The sequence below is a fragment of the Phoca vitulina genome, unplaced genomic scaffold, assembly GCF_004348235.1.
Source record: "Phoca vitulina isolate PV1807 unplaced genomic scaffold, GSC_HSeal_1.0 scaffold3, whole genome shotgun sequence".
NCBI classification, from domain to species: domain Eukaryota; kingdom Metazoa; phylum Chordata; class Mammalia; order Carnivora; family Phocidae; genus Phoca; species Phoca vitulina.
In genome coordinates, this window is record NW_022589706.1 from 3,197,226 (window position 1) to 3,209,718 (window position 12,493).

Sequence of the window (12,493 nt, forward strand, 5' to 3'; positions counted from 1 at the left end):
CCAAATTTGTGACACTGTCACCTCTCTAAGACTCTTCGTTTACCCTAGGGGAGTTACAGCATCGCTGATTCTTACTTCTGAAGCCCTCCGCTTCCCACTGTGAGACACACTTCCCCCTCCACCTGCAGACCCAGCTCCCAGTGAGGTCAATACTCAGGGTCCAGCACGGGGTCCCCTCGGTCTGGCCTTGCACTAACCCGCGGGCCCTCAGGTATCCGGATTCCTGTTCTAACCCGCCCGTTGTGATTGAGCCCCTGTCAAACGCGGGAGCCTTTACCCCAGAGGTTGCAGCCCGTCCTGCTCTTACCAAATCTGATAATACTTACCGATGGGCGAAATGTGGGCAAAACATAGCGCCTGCCCTCAAGAAGATCGGATATTACAGGGGCTGGGGGTGGAAATAGAAAGGAAAAATAGAAACCATCTAATGAATGTTTACTGCACCCAGGGACACTACCAGCACTTCACTTACAGCCAGCTCCGATACCAGGCTTACTTTTATAATGCAAACGGTTTCCGGCGTAACTGATGTATTAGGGAGCAATTTGAGCTTAACACACATTTTGTGTTTGCTTAGTGGAACCTTGTCCACAAGAAATGCTAAATAAACAAAGAAAACTGCATCCACATGAACAGAGCCATGTGGGAATATAGAAAATGCACACATCAAACACCTCAGACCCCCACCAGCTCCCCGGTCCCTCACGTGGGCCACGAGTCACACTCTCCTGTCCACATCCCGGGCTATAACCATCCCCCCAATTTTATATACTTTTCAATCACTCCCGAGCTCCAAACTCAGAGCCTTTTTCAAGGTCAAGGGCCATACTTACTGAAGCATTTTATTCCTTATCCACTTACTACGTGTAAAACTGTTCTATCGTTTTTATTAAGTTCCTATCTTTTTGGGTAAAATGTGTCAGTGATGAGGTTTTTGAGTGCTGTGCCAACAACTCCATTTTTCCCTTGAGCCCGGGGTTTTTCATGGCATGAGAGAGCATATCACATTATAACAAAAGTGGCTGAACATAAACTCATTTAATTTAGCTTAATCATGGCAGGTGGGTATTATGTCAGTACTTACTATGTGGATGTTATTTTCACCGATTTACAGATGTGGGACCCAGGGCTCCAGTCACTCCAGGTCACCAATCTACTATGTGATAGATTAAACCCTGTTCCGTCTGATTCCCCTGTGGTTCTCCGTCATGGTGCTTCCAGAGCTGAAGACACCTACTTCTTCCTTCTCACCCAGGAGATTCAGAGAGTCAGGGCCAGCTCTTCTCAGCACATTTGAAGATTTCCAACTAAAATTTTCAGAGCTTGGATGCTATCCAGGGGAATTTAAAGCATGACACAGTCCACTGCTTCTGTGTAAAAGCGTTTCACATCTTAGAGAATGGAATCCAGGTCCTTCACCTGGAAGAATCAAGGTATTCATTAGTTCCTTCCCCCAAGGGAAGGACTCAGGAGCTCCCAGGCACTTTGGATATGGAATGAAGCCTGCATCTTCCCTGCCATGCTTTGCTTGGAGTCCAATGGAGGAGACAGAGGAGGGGACAAACCCCAGGAGACAGGTATCATGGGCTCGAAGAAAGGGAGCCTTCCATACAAGAGGGTGTGGGGATAAGGTCAGAGACTGCTGTAGGGGGTCCTCCTACAGGGAAAGGCAGACACTATCTGCAGGACTGGGGATACACTCCAGGTACCTTTGGATTGAGGAATGAGGGAGACAGGAAGAAATAGAGGCCGACGGGCTGGGAAACCCTTTGGAAAAGTTTTACTAAAAAGCAAGGACAGGTAATAGGTGGGAGCATGAGGTTATGGGATCCTGTGTTAAAATTGCTGTTCTGCACCCCACCCCCAGCAACCCACAGACTTTGGAATTATATGACTTGTCTGTATTGTGTCCAAAGTGATTCCATCAGTCTGGCTGCCTGACGAGCCAGCTGGGACAGGTCCACAGGCTTTCTTTCTTGCCTCCAATCTGCCTGACAATGATCGATCCGCATCTGAAACTGATGAGGTCAGCAGAGGTGACAATCACTGAGGGGGTCCCTCGGGTGCCTCTGGCTGGGGGCAAGGTTCCCCAGTTTGGCACCAGTTCTTTCTTTGGTCCCCTCTTGCACCTGCCATCTCCCATCCTATACAATTGTGGAGCTCGCTGTCTGAGAATGTTCTACCGAAGTAAAAGCTGAGGGTTCCATTTCCAACCTTGTTGCAACATCAGGCAAAGTAGGGCAGAGCTTTGGAGCCAAAAATAAAAGCTTTGAATCACATCGCCCTGCTTTGGGGGCGAGGGACCCGAGGCCTGTGTTTCCCAAAGTACATGTTTGATGCCTCTGTGGATACACACAGCAATTTTATGACACATCGATGGCAATTGTTTAACTGAGCCAAAATTCACATAACATACCGTTAACCACATTACAGTGAATAATTAGGCATAATATATTCATAATTTTGTGCACCCACCATCTCTCTCTAGTTTCAAAACTTTTTCTTATAATCCCACAAAAATAACCTGTACACATTAAATCACTCCTCGTTCCTCCTATCCCCTGGTAAATTTTAATCTGCTTTCTGTCTCCACAGATTTACCTATTCTGGATAATTCATATAAAAGGAACCATACAATATGTGACCTTTTACTTAGCATAGTGTTTTAAGGCCCACCCACATTGTAGAATCAGTACTGCTGATTTCTTTTTTTGTTTGTTTTAAGATTTTATTTATTTGTTTATTTTAGAGACTGAGAGAGTGTGAGCGGGGGAAGGGGCAGAGGGAAAGGGGGAGAATCTCAAGCAGACTCTGTGCTGAGCACGGAGCCTACCTCAGGGCTCCACCTCACGACCCTGAGATCATGACCTGAGCCAAAACCAAGAGTCAGACACTTAACCTACTGAGCCCCCCAGGTGTCCCAGCAGATTTCTTTTTGCGGATTGATAACATTTCCTTTCATACATATATCACCTTTTATTGATCCACTTATGCATTGATGGTCATTTGTTTTGTTTCCATTTTGGAGCTACGACGAATAATGCTGCCCTGAACACTCACATACAGGTTTCTATGTGGATATATATTTTCGTTTTCTTAAGTATATACCTAGGAGTGGATTTGCTGGGCAACAATTTTACCTTTTAATATTACATAGTTATTTTGATGTGTCTTTTTAAAGCTGTATATATCATAGTGGGCCCTCGATTGCAAATATGTTGTTTCCTCAAGACAACTCTAAGTACAAGAGCCTGGAGAGCTCAGTCAGGAGAGCATCAGATTTTTAATCTGAGGGTCCAGGGTTCAGGTCCCTGTCCAGGCATCAGATACATCTTTGGGGGGGGAGGGGGGGTAGCAGGGTGATGGGTACTAAGGAGGGCACCTGTTGTGATGAGCACCGGGTGTTACACGCAACTAATGGATCCCTGAACACTGTATAAAAAACTAATGCTGGACTATACCGTGGCTAACTGAACATAATAAAAAAAGAGACAACTCTAAGTACCATAGAATCGGCTGAAAGAAAATTCTGAGTACAAACAAACGTAAGTGACGGGTACATTTGCAGGTGATACAGCGGTCACCCAGGAAACACTTGGGCAGACAAATAGCCCGTCCGGAGATACTTCAATCTCCTCATTTTCAGAATGGGAAATTATAGCTGCCTCACAGGATCTTGTGATGTTGAAATTAGGTGAGAAATGTGAAACCCCTCCAGTCTTCTCAGCTTTGGATGCAGATGGAATCCCGTAAGCCTTATTGACCCTACTTCCCAGCATAATTCCCGGACCTCAGGCCCCTTCAGAGGGCACCCTCCATCCCACTCTGACTTCTGGGAATTTTCTGAGCAGCCTCCGTCCTAAGGTGCTTATAAGTGAGCTGGTTAACATCAAGAACGAGGAAGCGCGTGCTGGCGCCCCCTGGTGTGTGTCCCCAGCACCCACACCACACCCAAGGCTCCCATTCTTGCTGTCCTTCCAAGTTAACGCTGCCCAGCTAGAGAGACACCTTCAGGGTACCTCACACCTACAAACCCTCAGGTGCCCCGGGGGGCTGGCGCAGACTTCGGACCCCATCATGTGTCCAGAGAGGGGCTCCTCTAGCTGCCGCTTGAGATTCTTCCATCCTTAAGTTGGACCCCTAGGCTGGGATGGTGGCTGTCATTACGACACCCCAATGCACTTTCCTCCCCTCATATTTCAGCCAAGGAAAGGAACATGTCCAGTGTCAGCAGGTAGATGTTTGCAGCCCGATCAGCTCATCCCCTTTTAGACAGAGCCGAATAAACCAGTTCCCCACAAGTTCAACTAGCGCTGTCCCGGCACGTAGTAGGCGCTTATCAAAAGTTGTTCACTTCCCTCATGAGGATTTGAAATATGGTTTCCCTGACAGCGGCCCTAACACACCTGCTCTAGCCTGTTCCACTGGGCGTGGTGGAATCACCCGAGCCTACGAACCACAAGCAGCCCTGAGGCCGTCACTAAACGCTTTTCCCTATTTCATTAGAAATTCTCACATCCCCCTGGGAGGCGTGTAGAACTTGCTTCCTCTCATTTATGAGGCAACCGAAACTCAGGAAAGCTCAAGTGCCTTTCGCAGCAACAGAGCGAGTCACTGTAATGCCAGATGTTAAAAGTTGAATTGTGTTCCTTCCCTGAAAATCCCTGTGTTGAAGTCCCAAACGCCCAGTACCTCACATGTGACTGTATTAGGAGACAGGGTCTTTACAGAGCTAATTAGGTTAAAATGAGGTCATTAGGCTGGGCTCTAAGCCTGTATGACTGGTGTCCTTAGAAGACGAGGAGATTTGGAGGCAGGTATGCACACAGGGAGAACACCGCGTGAAGATGGACCAGAGATCAGGGTGATACTTCTATAAGCCGAGGAACTCCAAAGATTGCCAGTAAAGCACCAGAAACCAGGAGTGGGGTGTGGGGCGGATTCTGTCTCACAGTCATCAGAGGGAAGCAATCCTGCTGACAACTTGATCTTGGACTTCTGGCGTCCCAGAGCAGCCAGACCATACATTTCTGTTGTTCAAGCCACTCGGTTTGTAATACTTTGGCATGGCAGCCCTAGCGAACCAAAGCAGTGGGATTCAGTCCCGGGTCTATCTTGAAGCACTGTGCTCAGCACCCACCTACAAGCAGGCTGAGAGTCAAGGACACATGCCAGCACTCTGTTTACGATTTACGGTTACAACAGAACTTTCCTGTGTAACAAAACTCCTCTGACTTCAAATGTGTATTCCAACATGTGTGATCTCTCCATTAACACGAGCTACCTCCACAAAGAAACCAGAGTTCTGAGAGAATAGTAGCCCAGGGGCGCCTGGGTGGCTCAGTCAGTTAAGCTTCTGCCTTCGGCTTGGGTCCTGATCCTAGGGTCCTGGGATTGAGCCCCACGTCATCGGGCTCTCTGCCTCCCTCCCTAGCAGGGAGCCTGCTTCTCCCTCTCCCTCTGCCTGCCACCCCCCTGCTTGTGCTCGCTCTCTCTTTCTGTCAAATGAATAAATAAAAAATCTTAAAAAATAATAATAGCCCAGAGCAATCGCAGGGAAGGTCCTATTTACCTATGTATACCAATAGGGTACTACTGCATTTCCCTGCAGCGTAACAGTGCATATGATGATACCTCAAGGTAAGAGTATGAAAATAATTTTTCAGGAAAGAATTATCCTACTTTCAAACATGGGAAAATGTGCTTTATTGCTGCAAAAGAATCCATCAAGAATATTATCATTCTAAATGTAAGAGCTTAAATGAGCCAAGTTTTACCAATTCCAAAAAATTTTGTCACTTTAGACAAGGTAATTTCCTGAGACTAAGGGAGGTGAGCACTGTACAAACTTGCTCTACCTACAATATGACTCAGACATAACCATCTGGGGAACAGGGTAAGAGAATGTAAGTTACGGTGACTTACACAGGATCCCCAGGAAATTCTCAGGTCCCAAGGTCTCCAAGATGCCAGAAAAGACATCCACTCCAGTCCACCATGGTATGTGGAAATACAACCTAATCCCTGTAATCATCTTTTACAGACGTTTCCCATTTGAAGAGTTATCGGGAACCAACAGCAAATGTAAACCAAAACAGCAAAGGCCATATTAATCACTTTTCCTAGAGCTGTTTCTTGAAACTGCTTTTAGGATGCAGAACCACCTTATTCTGTGCAATACTTCATTCTGAGGTGTGACCTAGACAGGACCAGTAGACCTTTCCTTGGGTTTCTTAAGATTTCTTGCTCCAATCTGTGCTCTTTGCAAGTGAAATCCATTCCATAAGTATTTATTAAAAACCCGCTCCAGGGCAAGCACGGTGCCAGGAGTGGCTGGCGTTCAGAGGTAGAGGACAGTGTTGATGGGGGATAAAGATGGTGCCTTGGAGGTAGAGGAAGAGGAGACTGGATTAGGGCAGGCAAGGGCAGAGCGGGACAAGATCCTTGAGCCCCGCTGTGCCAATTGGCTACGGCCACTGGAACAAAGCACCACAATCTGAGTGGCTTAAACAACAGAAATCATTTGTCTCGGGGTTCTGGAGTCTAGACTCCAAAATCAAGGTTTGGCAGGGTTGGTTCCATCTGAGGCTGAGGGAAGGATGTGTCCCCAGCCTCTCTCTCTGACTTGTAGTCGGCCATCTCCTACCTATGTCTCTTCACGGGGTCTTGCCTACAGGCTTTTCCAACTCCGAATGTTCCCTCTTTATAAGGACACCAGTCTTACTGGATAAGGCTCCCCAATGATCTCATTTTAATTTCCTCTTTAAAGATACTATTTCCAAATAAGGTCCCATTCTGAGGAACTGGAGGTGAGGACTTCAACATCAGGATTTGAGGGACCACAATTCAACCCATAACACATACTAAGGCGTAGAGATGTTGGTCAGGATTTAGCAGGGACATACTCATCAGTCCTATGTGCAGGATAACATTACTGTGCCTCAGGCTGAGGTGTGAAGGATCGACAGGAGGCTATAAGGGATGAGTGAAGAAGGCGCTGCATTGTCTTAAGAGAGGCATGTTTAGGGGAGGAGAAAAAATGCTCGGTTTTAAAGCATTTATGTTAACTTTTTAAATTGTTTTTATCATTTTCTTGTAAATTTTGAATCCCCACTAATTTTGTCTGCAATACTTACCACACCAAAATGATGTACATTATTGTCTCCCACATTAATTGGAGAATTTACAAAATTTACAAAATTCCCCAATTAATGTGGGGAATTTCTCTGTAAGGACACAGGGAAAATACTCAAAACCCAATGGAGTGACCTGAACAGAGCCTAAACAATAGGCAGGGACATTTTTTTTTTTACAGGGCACAAATTTGGGTGCAAACATAGACAACTTCATTTTTCTACAACTCAACTTATTTTCTATACCTTTGCACATGGAGAACAAAGATTCAATCCAAACATTTCCAGGTAAACATTGTTGTATTAGGTTTTTTATGGCTGCATCCCCCATCCCCAGTCTGTGGTACTTTGGTATGGTGGCCTGACCAGGCTCATCTGGCATTTTCTGCCGTTGTATCTTCACATCCTCTGCCCTCTATATATGTGTGTCTCTGGGTCAAAAAATTCCCTTTTTATAAGGACACAAGTCACATTGGATTAGGGCCACCTAATGACCTCACTTTAACCTGGTTACCTCTATAAAAACCCTGTCTTCAAATAAGGTCACATTCTGAGGTCTTGGACATTAAGACTGCAACACATGAATTCTAGGAGTCACACTTCATCCCATAACAGTTGTGGTTTCAGCTTGAAACACCATAGAAGTATTCTTTCTTCCAAGCTTCTCAAATTGGCCAAGAAAAGAGATGGCTTCAGTTTCGGCATTTATGAAGAGATGAGGGGAGTGAACATGTGATAGATACCAAGCTCTGAATTCCTATGACCCACAATCACCTTAACATTCCTTAAATGCTTGCGTTGTTTCTCTTCAAAAAGAAGAACCCAATTGATTTCTAGCTAGTGTTAAGGAAGAATACCTCTGGGTTCCCCTTCACTTTAACCTAAAGACAGTCCACTGTGAGGAAGCCACGTTCAAATCAGTGCTCTGAGTTGAGGACAGAAAACTTGCCAAGAACACTATCCTAAGACCACAGGTTTGGGCAGCAAGTCTGTGAACTTAGGCAAACACCTGCAGGAGGGATTTGTTCTTAGAGTTTGTCTAACGTCTACCAATTAGGGCTGTTTCCAGTAAGGATGGCTGCTTGGCAGGCTGTTAAATAAAGGAGTCCAAGCTTCCGGTCAGACAGCCCTTGGTCAAGTCCCTGCTCTGAGATGGACGCATGGCATGTAACCTTGTTCAGGTCAATTAAAATGGTTAATGATTCCTACCCCCACCATCAGTGGAAATCAAATAAGAGGGGTGCCTGCGTGGCTCAGTTAGTTGAGTGTCCGACTCTTGGTTTTGGCTCAGGTCATGATCTCAGGGTCATGAGATAGAGCCCTGCGTCAGGCTTGACGCTCAGAGGGGAGTCTGCTTATGGGGACTCTGCTTGAGATTCTCTCTCTCTCCCCCCTCTGCCCCTCCCCCCACTCACACACACACACACTCTCTCTCTCTCTCTCTTTCTTAATTAATAAGGAAAATCTTTAAAAAAAATTAAATGAGATATGTTCATTGCCATTTAGGAAATGTCAAAAACAAACAAAAACCAACAAAACCAAAATATTTTCTATCTTTTCCTTACTGTACAATTGACATAAGGATCTTCACTGAAGAGTCAGCTTATCCATTAGACCAATTAAAAAGAAAAGAAAAAAAAAATGCCAGCTATACCTTCCTTCTCTCCACATTCGATGTTCCTATATTAATAGTCTTCAATGAGGAAAGATCAGTATAATAAGCTATTCAGTTATGAATTCATTTTTAAAGCGGGGAAAGCTGATTAATTTGTTAATGGATGAGTGTACTTACTGGTTAATGAATTTTATAACTTGGTTAAATTCTGTACCTGTTCAATGAGGTTTTATTTTATGCATGTTCATGTAGCACAGATATTCATTTGGCAAATTGTGCTTTATGAATATTTATTTAGCGGAGTTTCACTTTTCCGCATTTTAATGTATTGAGTGGCCCTGTGTGAATTGTGGTGCTCTGTGGAAAGCAGTAAGAACAGAGGTGGTGATGCCTTCTCTGTGCCCCCAGCCTCCAAAGAAAAGTGAGGGCTCTGTTTCTCAGAGCCGTGGCCTGTAAAAAGCAAAAGCAAAAGCAAAACCAAACACAACGCTTGGGAATGAATTAGCAAGCTAACTGCTGCAGTCAAGCAAGAGTGATCCCCAGCATGTGGCCACAAGGGAAGGATTCCTAAAAGACCAGATCCAATATACCGTTGGTTCAAAATTTTTACCTGTATGTACCAGTTTTGCACTCATTTTCATAAAAAAATTATTGAGTACCAATGCTGCCCAGGGAATCTTATTAAACACTTAACATAAATCAGCTCATGTAATCTTTACTGAGGGCTTATTATGTGTCAGGCACTTTATATGTAATAATACCCCAGTTAGTCCTCAAAGTAAACCACTGAAATAGGTATTGTTCTCATTTTACAGATGATGCGTTAACTTGCCTGAGTTCAAAGAGCTAACAAGTGACAGAAGCAGAATTCCAGGATCACTACCACTCTGCTAGACTCCCACTGGAGTCATGGGTTGAGGCTGCCAACACCTGTCCTGCCTCGAGCAGAAATAGTGTGGACACAAGGACGTGTCTTGTTCTAGAAGGATGTCCTAGGTCCACTCCGGAGCCAGGTGTGAGAAAGGCAAAGGCAGGGGTTGACATTTATGGATTCTTCTCAGGGGCCTAAAATAAGTATTTTATTGAACTTTTATTAATCTTTCAGTGGACAACACATGTGGAAAAGATGTATGAACTGTCATACCACAGTACGTAGAAGAACCATCAGCACAAACTCATGGTTCATGAAAGGCACCTATCATAACATATCACAAAGCCCTTGCACCCTGGCCGTGCGTGCATCTGATCATGATTGGTCACCTACTCAGGGGCCAAAACCCTCCAGAAGCCTGGCACATACACATGCATGCCAACATCAGAGTTTGTCATTCAGAGACATCTGAAGAGCTGAGCTAGAGAAAAAAATAATAATAAAATACTTTTTTAGACATGATGACATGTTCAACAAGATTACTTTTGAGAAAAAAATTGGATAAAACATTTTTTAAAAAAAGAAAGAATTGGATGAGGTACATTGTCCTTCAGAGAATAGTGTCATTCTTTCAGAATGTATGGTGAGTGACAGGAAACAGTACCTGCCACAGGTATTTGGCAATGTGGTTAATAACCAAGGGCTCAATCCAACGGGACTTTCCAGGTGTTCTCATATATTCCAAAGGATCAGTTTAAAGATCAGTTAATCAAGGAAATAAACACAGCCAAACGAGTATTACGTGAGAACTAAAATTTGATTTCTCAACAAAGCCTACATTTAATGGAGAGAATGAACAATTCTTTTTACTTGAAACAAGCAAACAAATGAACAAAAACCTATAACAGTGTTTACTGATGATATTAATCATGAGAGGAACTTCCAAGTTCTAACAAGCCTCCTAGACTTCCTTGGAAATAAAACAGTGGAAATTCTCTACTAGATGCTCTCAAAAACCCTGATGAGCTTTGAACACCTAACACCTTGAAAGACGAAGAGGTGGTGTGGGCGCCAGAGTCACGAAAATATTGGGCTCACACTTGAACAATGACCATTCACACAGGTGCCTCTGCCATGGAGGTAGTTTAGGTTCCCAACCCCATTTTAGCCCCACAGGAGGTCTCAGGAAGGGAAGCTCATTCTTCTCTAGTTGCAGAAAACAAACACAGAGAAGTTAAGGAAATCGACTAAGGTAACTCAGCTCCTTAGCAGCAGACCAAATTCTCACCTACGTTACTCTGAAGGTCATTCGATTCCCAGGACAGCACACTACTTCTCATTTTCAATTTTAAAAATGGCTTAAACAATTGTTTTTTTAACTTTTTGACATGCGTTCAGATAAAGAACCATTAGAGATAACGGAAAGCAGAGTATGCTTCTTGGAAGATCAGACTGTAGTGAGAAAGAATGACTTCCTTAACTCTTCCCACACTCTCGCCCCCGACCCCCCACCCACCGGAACAAGCAACTTCTGACATAGGCTGTGACATTAACTCAGGCACTAGTCAGGACTTGATTACTAAGTTCATGGGAAATTCTGGGAATGAGATAACCACGCTAGGAAATAAAAATATTTCCTTTTGGTTCACAGGAACGTATGGGGAAATGTAAATGCTAGGCAGAGCTGCTGAATGGAATGTCCTGAGTCTGTCTATTGGAAATCTCACCACAAGGGAGGGGTAGAAAAGACCATCATCTCAAGTGAAAATATTTTATGCACTTTTGGGCAACAGATTAATGAGCCACCGGTTCAAATAAATCAAAAGAGGGGTCTAAATCGGGCTGGGATCTATTATTTATAAATGGCTTTATGTATTACCTGATGTCCTAGGTCTTTAAATGTTAACTCACTTAGTCCTCCAAGTGACCCATGAGTTAGGAATGGATATTCTCATTTTTCTCATATAATTAAACAAAAGTTCACAACAGTCAGGGTGTCTGAGACTTCACAGCTGGGAAATGTTGGAGCCCATTTACACTCACTCTGTCTCACTTGCCTCTGGAGAGCAGAAGGGAGACTGAGGAAGCATCAGAGCCCTGTGTCATCACAAAGAATGAAAGAAAGTACTAGAGGGGTTCGCTGGAGTGAAGAAGTCTCAGATAGGATATGATGGGTGTCTGCCTTCAAGTTAGATAAAACAGGTAACAGCAGAAATGCTTTGGTTAAAAGAGGATAGAAGCTGTTCCCCTAAAAATTCCCCAGAGCAAGTCAAGCCAGTCACTGACTCAAGGCAGGGTAGCTCAGTGAGCAAGCAGGTAGAGCCTTGAGTCCAGCTGCCTGGGATTGAGCCCCAGCTTTGCCAAGCCCTGGGCCTATGGTCTTAGGCAAACCCCTGAAACTCCTGGTGGTTAAGTGTCTGTTTGGGTCCACTGAGAACATGATGCCAATATGGTATTCGACGTGTGAAGACATTTATTGAGGGAGTGTGTTAGTGTCAAGCTGGGGTTGCCATAATAAACTACCACAAACTGGAAAGCTTAGGCAACAGAAATCTATTTTCTCACAATTTCTAGAGACTGCTACATCCAAAATCAATGTGGTGGGCATTCAGGTTTCTGGTGAGTACACCCTTCTTGGCTCTCGGCCACCTTCTCGCCATATATTTACATGACAGAAAGTGTGATCTCTCTCTTCCTCCTCCTCCTCTTCTTCTTCTTCCTCTTCTTTCTTCCTCTTCTTCTTCCCCTTCTTTCCCTTCCCCTTCTTCTTCTCCTTCTTTCTTCTTCTTCTCCTTCTCCTTCTCCTTCTCCTTCTCCTTCTTCTTCTTCTTCTTCTTCTTCTTCTTCTTCTTCTTCTTCTTCTTCTTCTTCTTC

At 44.4% G+C, this 12,493-nt stretch overlaps 1 non-coding gene across 1 annotated transcript; it reads left to right on the top strand.

Moving 5' to 3' along the window:
* The first annotated feature begins 3,249 nt into the window (after window positions 1-3,249).
* TRNAK-UUU lies at window positions 3,250-3,322 on the top strand. Its single transcript has one exon. It is a non-coding gene; the product is annotated as a tRNA-Lys (tRNA).
* Window positions 3,323-12,493: the final 9,171 nt, after the last annotated feature.